Raw genomic sequence first — 12,991 nt, forward strand, 5'->3', positions numbered from 1 at the left:
CTGCATCTCAGCGGAAGGTTGGCAGTCTGCGGTCACCTGGAACCTACCAAGCTCTGATTCAGACAATCAATTTCATCAGAGTTCTGTGATCTGCAATTGCTCAAAGATTAAGAAGATTTCAAGTTTTATTCTATTTTAGGAATCTAATGAAGGTTTATCTTGAGTAGAATATGAATCTTTAGCACCAGTGTCTGGCTTTCCCTTTGACAAAGGAAGGAGTAGTCTTTGTCCTTCAGATAATCATTGAGGTCTAGGTACTTGATTTCATCAAATATTATGTTCCCAGAAAACAGCGAGCCAAGGGCACTAATGTAAGTATATCTAAAATCTTTTTTAAAATTTTATTTTACCTGGAGGATAATAAAGATGGTACTGATGGAACCTATCTACAGGGTGGCAAGGAACATGCAGACATAGAGAACAGACTTTGGACACAGTAGGGATGAGAGAAGATGGGATGATTTGAGAGAATAGTATTAAAAAAATATACATTACCATATGTAAAATAGATGGCCAGTGGGTATTTGCTGTATGACACAGGGAACCAAAAGCCACTGCTCTGTGACAACCTGGAGGGAAGGGGATGGGGAGGGAGGTGGGAAGGAGGTTTAAGAGGGAGACATGTGTATAGCCAAGGCTGGTTTATGTTGATATACGGCAGAAATATCAATAACTTCAGATATGCAGATGACACCACCCTTATGGCAGAAAGTGAAGAGGAACTAAAAAGCCTCTTGATGAAAGTGAAAGAGGAGAGTGAATAAGTTGGCTTAAAGCTCAACATTCAGAAAACGAAGATCATGGCATCCGGTCCCACCACTTCATGGGAAATAGATGGGGAAACAGTGGAAGCAGTATCAGACTTTATTTTTGGGGGCTCCAAAACCACTGCAGATGGTGACTGCAGCCATGAAATTAAAAGACGCTTACTCCTTGGAAGGAAAGTTATGACCAACCTAGATAGCATATTCAAAAGCAGACATTACTTTGCCAACAAAGGTCCGTCTAGTCAAGGCTATGATTTTTCCAGTGGTCATGTATGGATGTGAGAGTTGGACTGTGAAGAAGGCTGAGAGCCGAAGAATTGATGCTTTTGAACTGTGGTGTTGGAAAAGACTCTTGAGAGTCCCTTGGACTGCAAGGAGATCCAACCAGTCCATTCTGAAGGAGATCAGCCCTGGGATTTCTTTGGAAGGAATGGTGCTAAAGCTGAAACTCCAGTACTTTGGCCACCTGATACGAAGAGTTGACTCATTGGAAAAGACTCTGATGCTGGGAGGGATTGGGGGCAGGAGGAGAAGGGGACGACAGAGGATGAGATGGCTGGATGGCATCACTGACTCGACGGACGTGAGTCTGAGTGAACTCTGGGAGTTGGTGATGGACAGGGAGGCCTGGCGTGCTGCGATTCATGGGGTTGCAAAAAGTCACACATGACCGAGCGACTGAATTGAACTGAACTGATGGCAGAAATCATCACAATATTGTAAAACCCAAATTTTCAACCTAGCATTTCAATTGTCTATTTTATTTGTGCCACAACAGTGTATTTTTAAAAATTATGGCCAACCTCTAATAACAGAGATTATTCACATAAAAATCTGAATTGATTCTTGAATCCATGCTGAAAAATCAGATCAACAATCCTAAATCTAGTTGCCAATATAGTGGACAATACTCTACTATAAATGGACATGTGTATCTGGGCCCCAGGTACCACAATACCCATTCTCAGGCTCCACTCATTAATTTTCTATAGCTATAGCTATTTGACTTAATTAGTTCTGACCCTTCTTTGACTTCCTAGGTTTCTCTAAGTTGCTCCCAAGTGATGGGGAGTATCTGCAGCAAGGTCAGCTGCTCTCCTCTGAAGCTTCCCTGTCTGACTGGCTGAAATGTATGTACTCCATGATGGGGGCCAGGAGACTGAATCCCTGAGCATGAAAGTATGAAGGGTGAGCTGTGCTTGGACATCCACTCAGCTCACCAAGGCATCATGTTCTATCAACTGGATGTGTGTGGATATCCTCAGGAATATCTGAAGCACTAAATATACTTCTCTTTCTTGTATAGTTCTTCCTTTCCTGAGCCCTTTCTTCTTTGCCCAGGTGGACAAACTGTTCTCTGATGCACATTGCTCCTCCTGGTTCAGAATTAAAGCCATTTAGGAACAACTTGGGAGAAGGCACTGGCACCCCACTCCAGTACTGTTGCCCGGAAAATCCCATGGATGGAGGAGCCTGGTAGGCTGCAGTCCATGGGGTCGCTAAGAGTCAGACACGACTGAGCGACTTCACTTTCACTTTCCACTTTCATGCATTGGAGAAGGAAATGGCAACCCACTCCAGTGTTCTTGCCTGGAGAATCCCATGGACAGAGAAGCCTGGTGGGCTGCAGTCCATGAGGTCGCACAGAGTCGGACACGACTGAAGCGACTTAGCAGCAGCAGCAGCAGGAACAAACTTGAAGCAGGTATATCCAGGGAAATGATGGTGACTCAGCCAAGGGAACAGGACCAGTGACTCATGCAGTCAGATGTTTTTCATAGCAATGCATCTCTGACAGGACAGATGTAACCACAGTCACCCATATTACTTATCAGCAATCATCATCAGAGGGGTTTAAAACTGCATCAGATACAAAACGATTTCTGCTCTGCCTCTTCATCTGCTTTTTCTCCTTCAGGTCTACTGCACAAACCAAAATCAGACAACCATCTTTTAGTTGACCAACAACAATTGTGACATCAAAACTAAAATATACCACAAAGAAAGAAGAGATTATTATGAAATTAATCACACAGATTCAGTGGAAAAAAAAAAAAAGTGCCTGAGATGGGGTATTTACACACCTTCTCACCGATTTAACAAATGTCACTGGAGTCCAGATAACTGTATGGGTATTTATTCTTAATGTAATTAAAGTCTATGAGCTGTTATCAGAGTTGACAATAACAACACCTCAGATTGGTTCCAGTTGCTAAAATGCTGATGGGAGCACATGGCTGCATTCGACTCTTCCGGGCCACACAGAAGGGCTTATGAGGAATACATTCTGGATTAGCCACAAGCTCCATGGATGTATGCAGGAGTTGATGAAATGTGATGAAAGGATGTGTGATCTGTCCCAACGACTATAACATTGATTGTCGTATGACTGCTAGCAAGAATCTAAATAAATCTTTATAGGCTCCAAATGAAATCAATAGTGCCTACAGAGGGCAGTGCTGCAAGTATGTCCCAGTCATGACAGATTTGTGATGCCTAGCCCTACACCAGTATTCTTGCCTGGAGAATCCCAGGGATGGGGGAGCCTGGTGGGCTGCCGTTTATGGGGTCGCACAGAATCGGACAGGACTGAAGCGACTTAGCAGCAGCAGCAGCCCTACACCAGGCACCGAGGACGCACGGACCTTGTCTTCTAAGATCGGGGCAATACAGAATGAGGAAACAGATTCAACACTCTCTTAGCCCCAGAGTCCTTACCATTAGCATCTATGGTTCATGAAAGCAGGAACTGTTGCACTCCCAAAACTTACACAGTGCCTGACATATAGCAAATGCTTTATAACTACGTATTGGTTGAATGAATGAATAATAGATGAGTGAATGAATAAATGAATGACTCTAAAACTACATGCTACCAAAAGATAGATAAGGAAGCTTTTTACCTAGGGGGAAAGGGTGAAACCCAAAGGAATGAATCATGCAATTGACAGGCCCTGTGACACTGACACCCTTTACTCCAAGGTTCAAGAGGCTGTCCTGGACCACACCCTCATCAGCCTTGTAGCATCATCTCTTCCCTTTTGTTCATTGACTTGGATTGCAGCACCACGATCCTCATCCACTGATGAAATTATGAATTCAAAGAAAGGAAAAACAAATTCTATTTTGAAAAAAGATGAAATTCTTAAGAGTTAGACTCACAGTGAGTCTAATATATTCAAAGCTTCTAAAAATCTACAAAAGGGACAATATTAATTAGTTTATCTCTCTCGGCAGTATGCCAGACGTTTTCTCCATGCTGTTTTAAATTTCATACTCATATAGGTGCATTAGTAAAGAGAAAATCTCTTAAATGGATTTTGATACATGTAGATAGGTTAGCCATCCTGATCTGCCTGCCTTTGGCAGAAGGTATCCAACTTTTCTTTATTGTATCTGGAAACAGTCAAACTCTGGTACAACTGACTTGTACCAGATTATTTCTCAAATATGGTTTTGTACCAAAATAGTACCCTGATGAAGCAATTCAGGTGAGTGACATATGGCCATTAGGATCACTCTGGCCATCAAAAGCCTACAATCCACCCAGTTTAACTGATTCACCTTTACCTTCTCCCAAATGACTGGCCTAACAGTTCAAAAAAGCACAATGAACCACAACGGTTCAGGATGTTTGTGCTCCTGATGCTATGTGGTTAGTAACCCAAACCTTTTAACTGAACTTTCTCTAACATGGTTTAGGAATCAGCTGTTCAGAATACAGGTTTTGTATTTATCTTATTTTCTTTTTAATACTGCAAACTAAATTCCAAAAAAAGTTTTCAACTTTCAAACATAACACTAACACAAAAATAAGCTTTGCATCTCTTCTTCAAAGTAAACATCTGTTAATTACTCCAGTGCGAGAGCTGAAAAAATTCAGATTGTGTGAAGATTGTACAGTTTAATAAAACAGGACAGAAAAACAGCCAACATGGTGGTACCATTAGACTAATTGTTTTCTGTAGATACATGGAATATGTGAATAGTAATGTTTCCCTTCTTAACCTGCTGACTTGAAGGCACAATCAAGTAGTATATTTTTGATTAATCCAGGGCCCAGTCCACATAGGCACATGTGCAGAGTTCTGATAAGGTGAAGAAAGATGTGTTTCCATGTCAACAATTTAAAGGTTGGAACTATTTTGAGTTGTTAATATAAACTTTGATATTAGCTCATTGACTTTGATGGTTTTGCAAAGAATAAATTCTAACAGTTACAATAACTGCTGAAATGCATTAAATCTCTAGAGAAGGGAGAAAAATGTGTGTGCATGACAAGTTTGTCAATCATCTTTTGCTCTGATTATGTGACATTACCATGTGATTTTGTTAAAATAGAAAATGACAGTATAGTATTTCATAATGGACACATACTCAAATATTCTAAGACTTTTTATATGGTCCTCCTGTGTCTTCATGTAATGACACCCCCAAAAAAACAACAGCTACATCTTGAAGCATCATACCATCTCATCAGCTTATTAATACTCAAAAATTACATCATTATCATAGCTACAGGCAAGAATATTTTTGGCAGTAATTAAAGAGTCATGATTCCATCCCTGGATATTATCCCAAATCAGCTCTTCTGTTTTTCTTCTCAGGGACTCCCTTGCTGCTAAGTAACTTCAGTCATGTTCGACTCTGTGCGACCCTGTAGACGGCAGGCCATCAGGCTCCCCCGTCCCTGGGATTCTCCAGGCAAGAACACTGGCGTGGGTTGCCATTTCCTTCTCCAATGCATGAAGGTGAAAAGTGAAAATGAAGTTGCTCAGTCATGTCCGACTCTTCACAACCCCATGGGCTGCAGCCTACCAGGCTCCTCCATCCGTGGGATTTTCCAGGCAAGAGTACCTTACTCAGAGACAAAAGAACAATGATCTCATGTCAGGACTCCTGAAATATCAAGAGGAAGAATGAAAAACAAAAGCAGAAGAGATAGTTTGTCAATGATTATGAAAAACCTAACATCACTCTCAGGGATTTATAGAGCATATATAGAGCTCAAGGCATGTAAGTGTGAAGAGAGGCCAGAAAAAAAGAGATTCAGGGCAAAACTAAGAGCAGAGTTAAGGGTCAAGTCAGTAAAGTTTAACTAGGAAGGGAAAGTGGAGGTAGATTTGGGGAAGAATGCAGGATGCATTGGTGCATCCTGCATGCACCAAGAATGCAATGGTGCAGGAAAGATTTAACGTACAGACTAATTATTCCCCAAATTCTCATTTCAATCTTCCAAGAATAATTAGTATTATATTACCCTGGTTAATGTCTGATATTCACAAGTAGTGGCTATAAGAATGTACCTCAATGTTCTCTGAGTCCCCAGGGACTGTCTTCTGACAATCCCACCTTCCTTGGCATCTTCCAGTCCCAAGTCAACAATTAAGTTTGGCAGGAGATTCAGGCAGACAAGTTCTTGGGAGACACAGGACTCCTAAGAGGCAACCTTGGCTCCACAACTTCTGATGCCCCTGACAAACTTTCCTCAGAATTGCATGATGGTCTAAGACTCTTCCATCCAGCATTCCTTTCTTCTTTCCATCACTGAAGTCAAACCTCCACTGTGGTCTGATGATTTCACCAGCCTGTCCCCACTCCACCTCCATCTTCTCTGAGAAGCATTTCCTTAAGAAGTCTTCTACGTATTTATTCCATCTGGGCATCTATTTCTTGAAAGACCAACATTCACTCACCCTTCCAACTATCTTCTGTGTTCCCAAAGATTTTGTGCTCAGACACTCAGTCGTGTCTAACTCTTTGTGATCCCATGGAATGTAGCCTGTCAGGCTTCTCAGTCCATGGGATTTCCCAAGCAAGAACACTGGAGTGGGTTGTCATTTTCTTCACAAAATGAAGATTTTAGGATAAGCAATCAACATTTGTTCAATATCACCTATATGCCAAGTAATTTATAGATATTATCTAATTTAAATTAATTTACACATCAATTCTGCCAGAGAGTATTATCCTACATTTAATACTTGAAAAAGTTATACTCAAAGAGCTTAGGAATTAGACTAAACCATATGAAAGTGCCAGTTTTGTAAGTCAGAAAAAGTCAAATGCTGGCAGTTTCATGAGGTTTAACCCATATAATTTGCCAAGGTTGCACAGCCACTAAGCGCAAAAAGTTAAATCTGCTTCTAAAACTCAAGTTCTTTTCACTCTGCCATAATGTTTCATAGTACTCAAATAAGAGGGAATATATGTGTAAATCTCCCCCCTGAGATTATTCCATGTCATATTTGACATTATATATATTGAAGGTGTCCGTTCAGTCACTCAGTTGTGTCTGACTCTTTGTGAAACCATGGACTGCAGCACACCAGGCTTCCCTGTCCATCACCAACTCCCAGAGCCTTCTCAAACTCATGTCTATCGAGTTGGCAATGCCATCCAACCATCTCATCCTCTGTTGTCCCCTTCACCTCCTGCTTTCAATCTTTCCCAACATCAGGGTCTTTTCCAGTGACTCAGTTCTTCATATCAGGTGGCAAAAGTATTGGAGCTTCAGAGCAGGGTAAGCATCAGTCCTTCCAATGAGTACTCAGGTTAACTTCTTTAGGATTGACTTCCTTTAGGATTGACTGGTTTGTTCTCCTTGCAGTCCAAGGGACTCTCAAGAGTCTTCTCCAACACCAGAGTTCAAAAGCATCAGTTCTTTGGCGCTCAGCTTATTGAAGGTATCAGAGAACATCAAATATACTAGGGACATGAACATGCTAGTTCTAAGTCTTTCTTCAATGGTCCTAATAACAAGAGTTGCAAAACAATGCAATTAACACATATGTGCATAGAAAAAGCCTAGAAGCCACTTGTGGTAGGGATTGGGGAATTTTTGTTATTGTTTTTGTTCATCTATAGTTTATCTTTTCCACAGTGAGCCCATATTTCTTGTATAATAAACAGTTATTAGAATAAAACATAAAACTGTATTGCTAGCAAATCATTTTCCAAACACATCCATGATCCCAGCGCTATTAAGCACAGACTCTAGGCAGCAAATAGACTAGTGTATGAAGGAAAAAAATACATCCTCAGGAAATCCTTCCTGCTCTGCCTCCAATGTCTTCTGGTCATGGACCTTTTTGGCTGCACTCATCTGGGCTCATCCTGAGGACCTTGTTCTGTGCCTGGCAGAGACAGTGCACCTCAGTGAGAACAGGTCAGGAGAAGGCAGTCCACCAAATCACACAGAGCTCTGGGCTGTGATTCGCACAGCTCCCTTTGGAGTGCAGGAAACATGAGCTTTACAAAGATTCCTGGATGAACTCCTCAGTTCTGCACCAAATGGAGCCTACTTGCTATCCTTTGACTATTTCCAAAGACAGAATTCCAGTTTTGCTCACAGCTGTTTGTTAACATAAGGTTAAAAAAGCAGACAGTTCTGTGATGACAGCCATGCAATAGAGCTGCACTGGGTAAATATTGACTCGAGTAAAGCCTAAACCAATATTTTATCTTAGGTAATAAATCTTGATAGTCAGAAAATCCAGATTCTGTTTCCTGCTGTAAACATTATTAATTTTAGAGGCGATAATAATCCCTTTATCCTGACCTTGAAATTTAATTGGAGAAAAGTTTAGATTTAAGATCAATTATTCTAAAAGAAGGAAAAGGCATTTTAGCAATAAAACCATTTGTCATTTTCTTCTATTTCCATACATCTCTGTACATTCCTGTGGAGCAGCACAATGGATTAGAAAAATGTGCCCTTGCCTATGATCTGTCATTAGACTTGGTGCTGCATGATGGCAAAACCCATGAACAGTCCTTAAATAACACCTCTTTTCCTTAAGTGAATATGTGATACCTAATCCACACCTGGAAAAAGCTGGCTTAAAGCTCAACATTCAAAAAAAAAAAAAGATCACGGCATTCAGTCCCATCACTTCATGGCAAACAGATGGGGAAACAACGGAAACAGTGACAAAATTTATTTTTTTAGGCTCCAAAATCACTTCAGGTGGTGACTGTAGCCATGAAATTAAAAGACATTTGCTCCCTGGAAGAAAAGCTGTGACCAACCTAGACAGCATATTCAAAAGCAGAGACATTACTTTGCCAACAAAAGTCCGTCTAGTCAAGGCTATGGTTTTTCCTGTGGTCATGTATGGATGTGAGAGTGGGACCATAAAGAAAGCTGAGCATCAAAGAATTGATGCTTTTGAACTGTGGTGTTGGAGAAGACTCTTGAGAGTGCCTTGGATTGCAAGAAGATCAAGCCTGAAAGAAATCAATCCTGAATATTCATTAGAAGGACTGTTGCTGAAACTCCAATACTTTGGCCACCTGATGCAAAGAGTCTACCCATAAGAAAAAGCCCTGATTCTGGGAACGATTGCAGGTAGAGGGAGAAGGGGATGACAGAGGACAAGATGGCTGGATGGCATCACTGACTCAGTAGACATCAGTTTGAGCAAGTTCCAGGCGACGGTCAAGGACAGGGAAGCCGGGTGTGCGTTCATGGGGGTCACAGAGTTGGACACAATTAACAACAGCAATCCACACCTAACAGATACGTACTAAATGGGGGGGGGAGTGAATATGTAATAAAGCATTACAGGTTACTCATTTAATTCTTATGGGAAATGATGGAGAAAGGTGCAAGTAGCAAAATATCTACTAAATTCAGTTACATCTTTCAACATGCTAATGGCAAATGATTGACTGCCCTATTAATTTAATTGTAACTTAAGGAAAGCACTTCATTTCCCTAATATTCAAAGAACACAAATACTATTACTATGTAATGTGTTATGTTAGTCACTCAGTCATATCTGACTCTTTGCAACCCCATGGACTATAGCCCATCCAGCTCCTCTCGCCGTGGAATTCTCCAAGCAAGTACACTGGAGTGGGTAGCCATTCATTTCTCCAAGGGATTTTCCAAACCCAGAGATCAGATTCGTTTCTCCTGCATTGCAGGAAGAATCTTTACTATCTGCGCCACCAGGGAAGCTCATCAAATAACCGTCTAAAAGGCTCATATATTCTCTTTAGAAATTCTAATTATTTTTTAATATTAGATGACTTTACATTCTCTCATTTTCCACCCCAGAAGGATATCTATTGAGTATGCTTCTATGTTGGATAATTTACACGTATTACTTTACATCATCCTTCTAATAATTTTATAAAATATGGACCATCACAGTCTCATTTTCCAGATAAGGAACTTGAGGCCACAGAACAGATATGTGCTACTCCCAAGGTCACAGAGCTGGCGTTATCACCAGGATTTAGCCCCAGACCATCTAGTTCCAGAGTCCTTAAGTTTATGTGCTTCAGATCAGAAGATCAGTCGCTCAGTCATGTCCGACTCTTTGCGACCCCATGAATCGCAGCACACCAGGCCTCCCTGTCCATCACCAACTCCCGGAGTTCACTCAGACTCACGTCCTTCGAGTCAGTGAGGCCATCCAGCCATCTCATCCTCTGTCGTCCCCTTCTCCTCCTGCCCCCAGTCCCTCCCAGCATCAGAGACTTTCCAATGAGTCAACTCTTTGCATGAGGTGGCCAAAGTACTGGAGTTTCAGCTTTAGCATCATTCCTTCCAAAGAAATCCCAGGGCTGATCTCCTTCAGAATGGACTGGTTGGATCTCCTTGCAGTCCAAGGCACTCTCAAGAGTCTTCTCCAACACCACAGTTCAAAAGCATCAATTCTTCGGCTCTCAGCCTTCTTCACAGTCCAACTCTCACATCCATACACGACCACAGAAAAAACCATAGCCTTGACTAGACGAACTTTTGTTGGCAAAGGAATGTCTCTGCTTTTGAATATGCTATCTAGGTTGGTCATAACTTTCCTTCCAAGGAATAAGCATCTTTTAATTTCATGGCTGCAGTCACCATCTGTAGTGATTTTGGAGCCCAGAAAAATAAAGTCTGTCACTGTTTCCACTGTTTCCCCATCTATTTCCCAGGAAGTGGTGGGACCAGATGCCATGATCTTCGTTTTCTGAGTGTTGAGCTTTAAGCCAACTTTTTCACTCTCCACTTTCACTTTCATCAAGAGGCCTTTGAGTTCCTCCTCACTTTCTGCCATAAGGGTGGTGTCATCTGCATATCTGAGGTTATTGATATTTCTCCCGGCAATCTTGATTCCAGTTTGTGTTTCTTCCAGTCCAGCGTTTCTCATGATGTACTCTGCATATAAGTTAAATAAACAGGGTGACAATATACAGCCTTGACATACTCCTTTTCCTATCTGGAACCAGTCTGTTGTTCCCTGTCCAGTTCTAACTGTTGCTTCCTGACCTGCATACAATTTTCTCAAGAGGCAGATCAGGTGGTCTGGTATTCCCATCTCTTTCAGAATTTTCCACAGTTTATTGTGATCCACACAGTCAAAGGCTTTGGCATAGTCAATAAAGCAGAAATAGATGTTTTTCTGAAATTCTCTTGCTTTTTCTATGATCCAGCGGATGTTGGCAATTTGATCTCTGGTTCCTCTGCCTTTTCTAAAACTAGCTTGAACATCAGGAAGTTCACGGTTCACATATTGCTGAAGCCTGGCTTGGAGAATTTTGAGCATTACTTTACTAGCGTGTGAGAGGAGAACCCAATGAACAATATGAAAAGGCAAAATGATAGGATACTGAAAGAGAAACTCCCCAGGTCAGTAGGTGCCCAATATGCTACTGGAGATCAATGGAGAAATAACTCCAGAAAGAATGAAGGGATGGAGCCAAAGCAAAAACAATACCCAGCTGTGGATGTGACTGGTGATAGAAGCAAGGTCTGATGCTGTAAAGAGCAATATTGCATAGGAACCTGGAATGTCAGGTCCATAAATCAAGGCAAATTGGAAGTGGTCAAACAAGAGATGGCAAGAGTGAATGTTGACATTCTAGGAATCAGCGAACTGAAATGGACTGGAACGTGTGAATTTAACTCAGATGACCATTATATCTACTACTGCGGGCAGGAATCCCTCAGAAGAAATGGAGTGGCCATCATGGTCAACAAAAGAGTCCGAAATGCAGTACTTGGATGCAATCTCAAAAACGACAGAATGATCTCTGTTCGTTTCCAAGGCAAACCACTCAATATCACAGTAATCCAAGTCTATGCCCCAACCAGTAACACTGAAGAAGCTGAAGTTGAAAGGTTCTATGAAGACCTACAAGACCTTTTAGAACTAACACCCAAAAAGATGTCCTTTTCATTATAGGGGACTGGAATGCAAAAGTAGGAAGTCAAGAAACACCTGGAGTAACAGGCAAATTTGGCCTTGGAATACGGAATGAAGCAGGGCAAAGACTAATAGAGTTTTGCCAAGAAAATGCACTGGTCATAACAAACACCCTCTTCCAACAACACAAGAGAAGGCTTTATACATGGACATCACCAGATGGTCAACACCGAAATCAGATTGATTATATTCTTTGCAGCCAAAGATGGAGCAGCTCTATACAGTCAGCAAAAACAAGACTAGGAGCTGACTGTGGCTCAGACCATGAACTCCTTATTGCCAAATTCAGACTTAAATTGAAGAAAGTAGGGAAAACCACTAGACCATTCAGGTATGACCTAAATCAAATCCCTTATGATTATACAGTGGAAGTGAGAAATAGATTTAAGGGCCTAGATCTGATAGATAGAGTGCCTGATGAACTAAGGAATGAGGTTCACGGCATTGTACAGGAGACAGGGATCAAGACCATTCCCATAGAAAAGAAATGCAAAAAAGCAAAATGGCTGTCTGGGGAGGCCTTACAAATAGCTGTGAAAAGAAGAGAAACAAAAAGCAAAGGAGAAAAGGAAAGATATAAACATCTGAATGCAGAGTTCAAAAGAATAGCCAGAAGAGATAAGAAAGCGATCTTCAGTGATCAATGCAAAGAAATAGAGGAAAACAACAGAATGGGAAAGACTAGGGATCTCTTCAAGAAAATTAGAGATACCAAAGGAACACTTTATGCAAAGATGAGCTCGATAAAGGACAGAAATGGTATGGATCTAACATAAGCAGAAGATATTAAGAGATGGCAAGAATACACAGAAGAACTGTACAATAAAGATCTTCACGACCCAGATAATCACAATGGTGTGATCACTGACCTAGAGCCAGACATTCTGGAATGTGAAGTCAAGTGGGCCTTAGAAAGCATCACTACGAACAAAGCTAGTGGAGGTGATGGAATTCCAGTTGAGCTATTCCAAATCCTGAAAGATGATGCTGTGAAAGTGCTGCACTCAATATGCCAGCAAATTT

The sequence above is a fragment of the Bos mutus genome, chromosome 7, assembly GCF_027580195.1.
Source record: "Bos mutus isolate GX-2022 chromosome 7, NWIPB_WYAK_1.1, whole genome shotgun sequence".
Taxonomy (NCBI): domain Eukaryota; kingdom Metazoa; phylum Chordata; class Mammalia; order Artiodactyla; family Bovidae; genus Bos; species Bos mutus.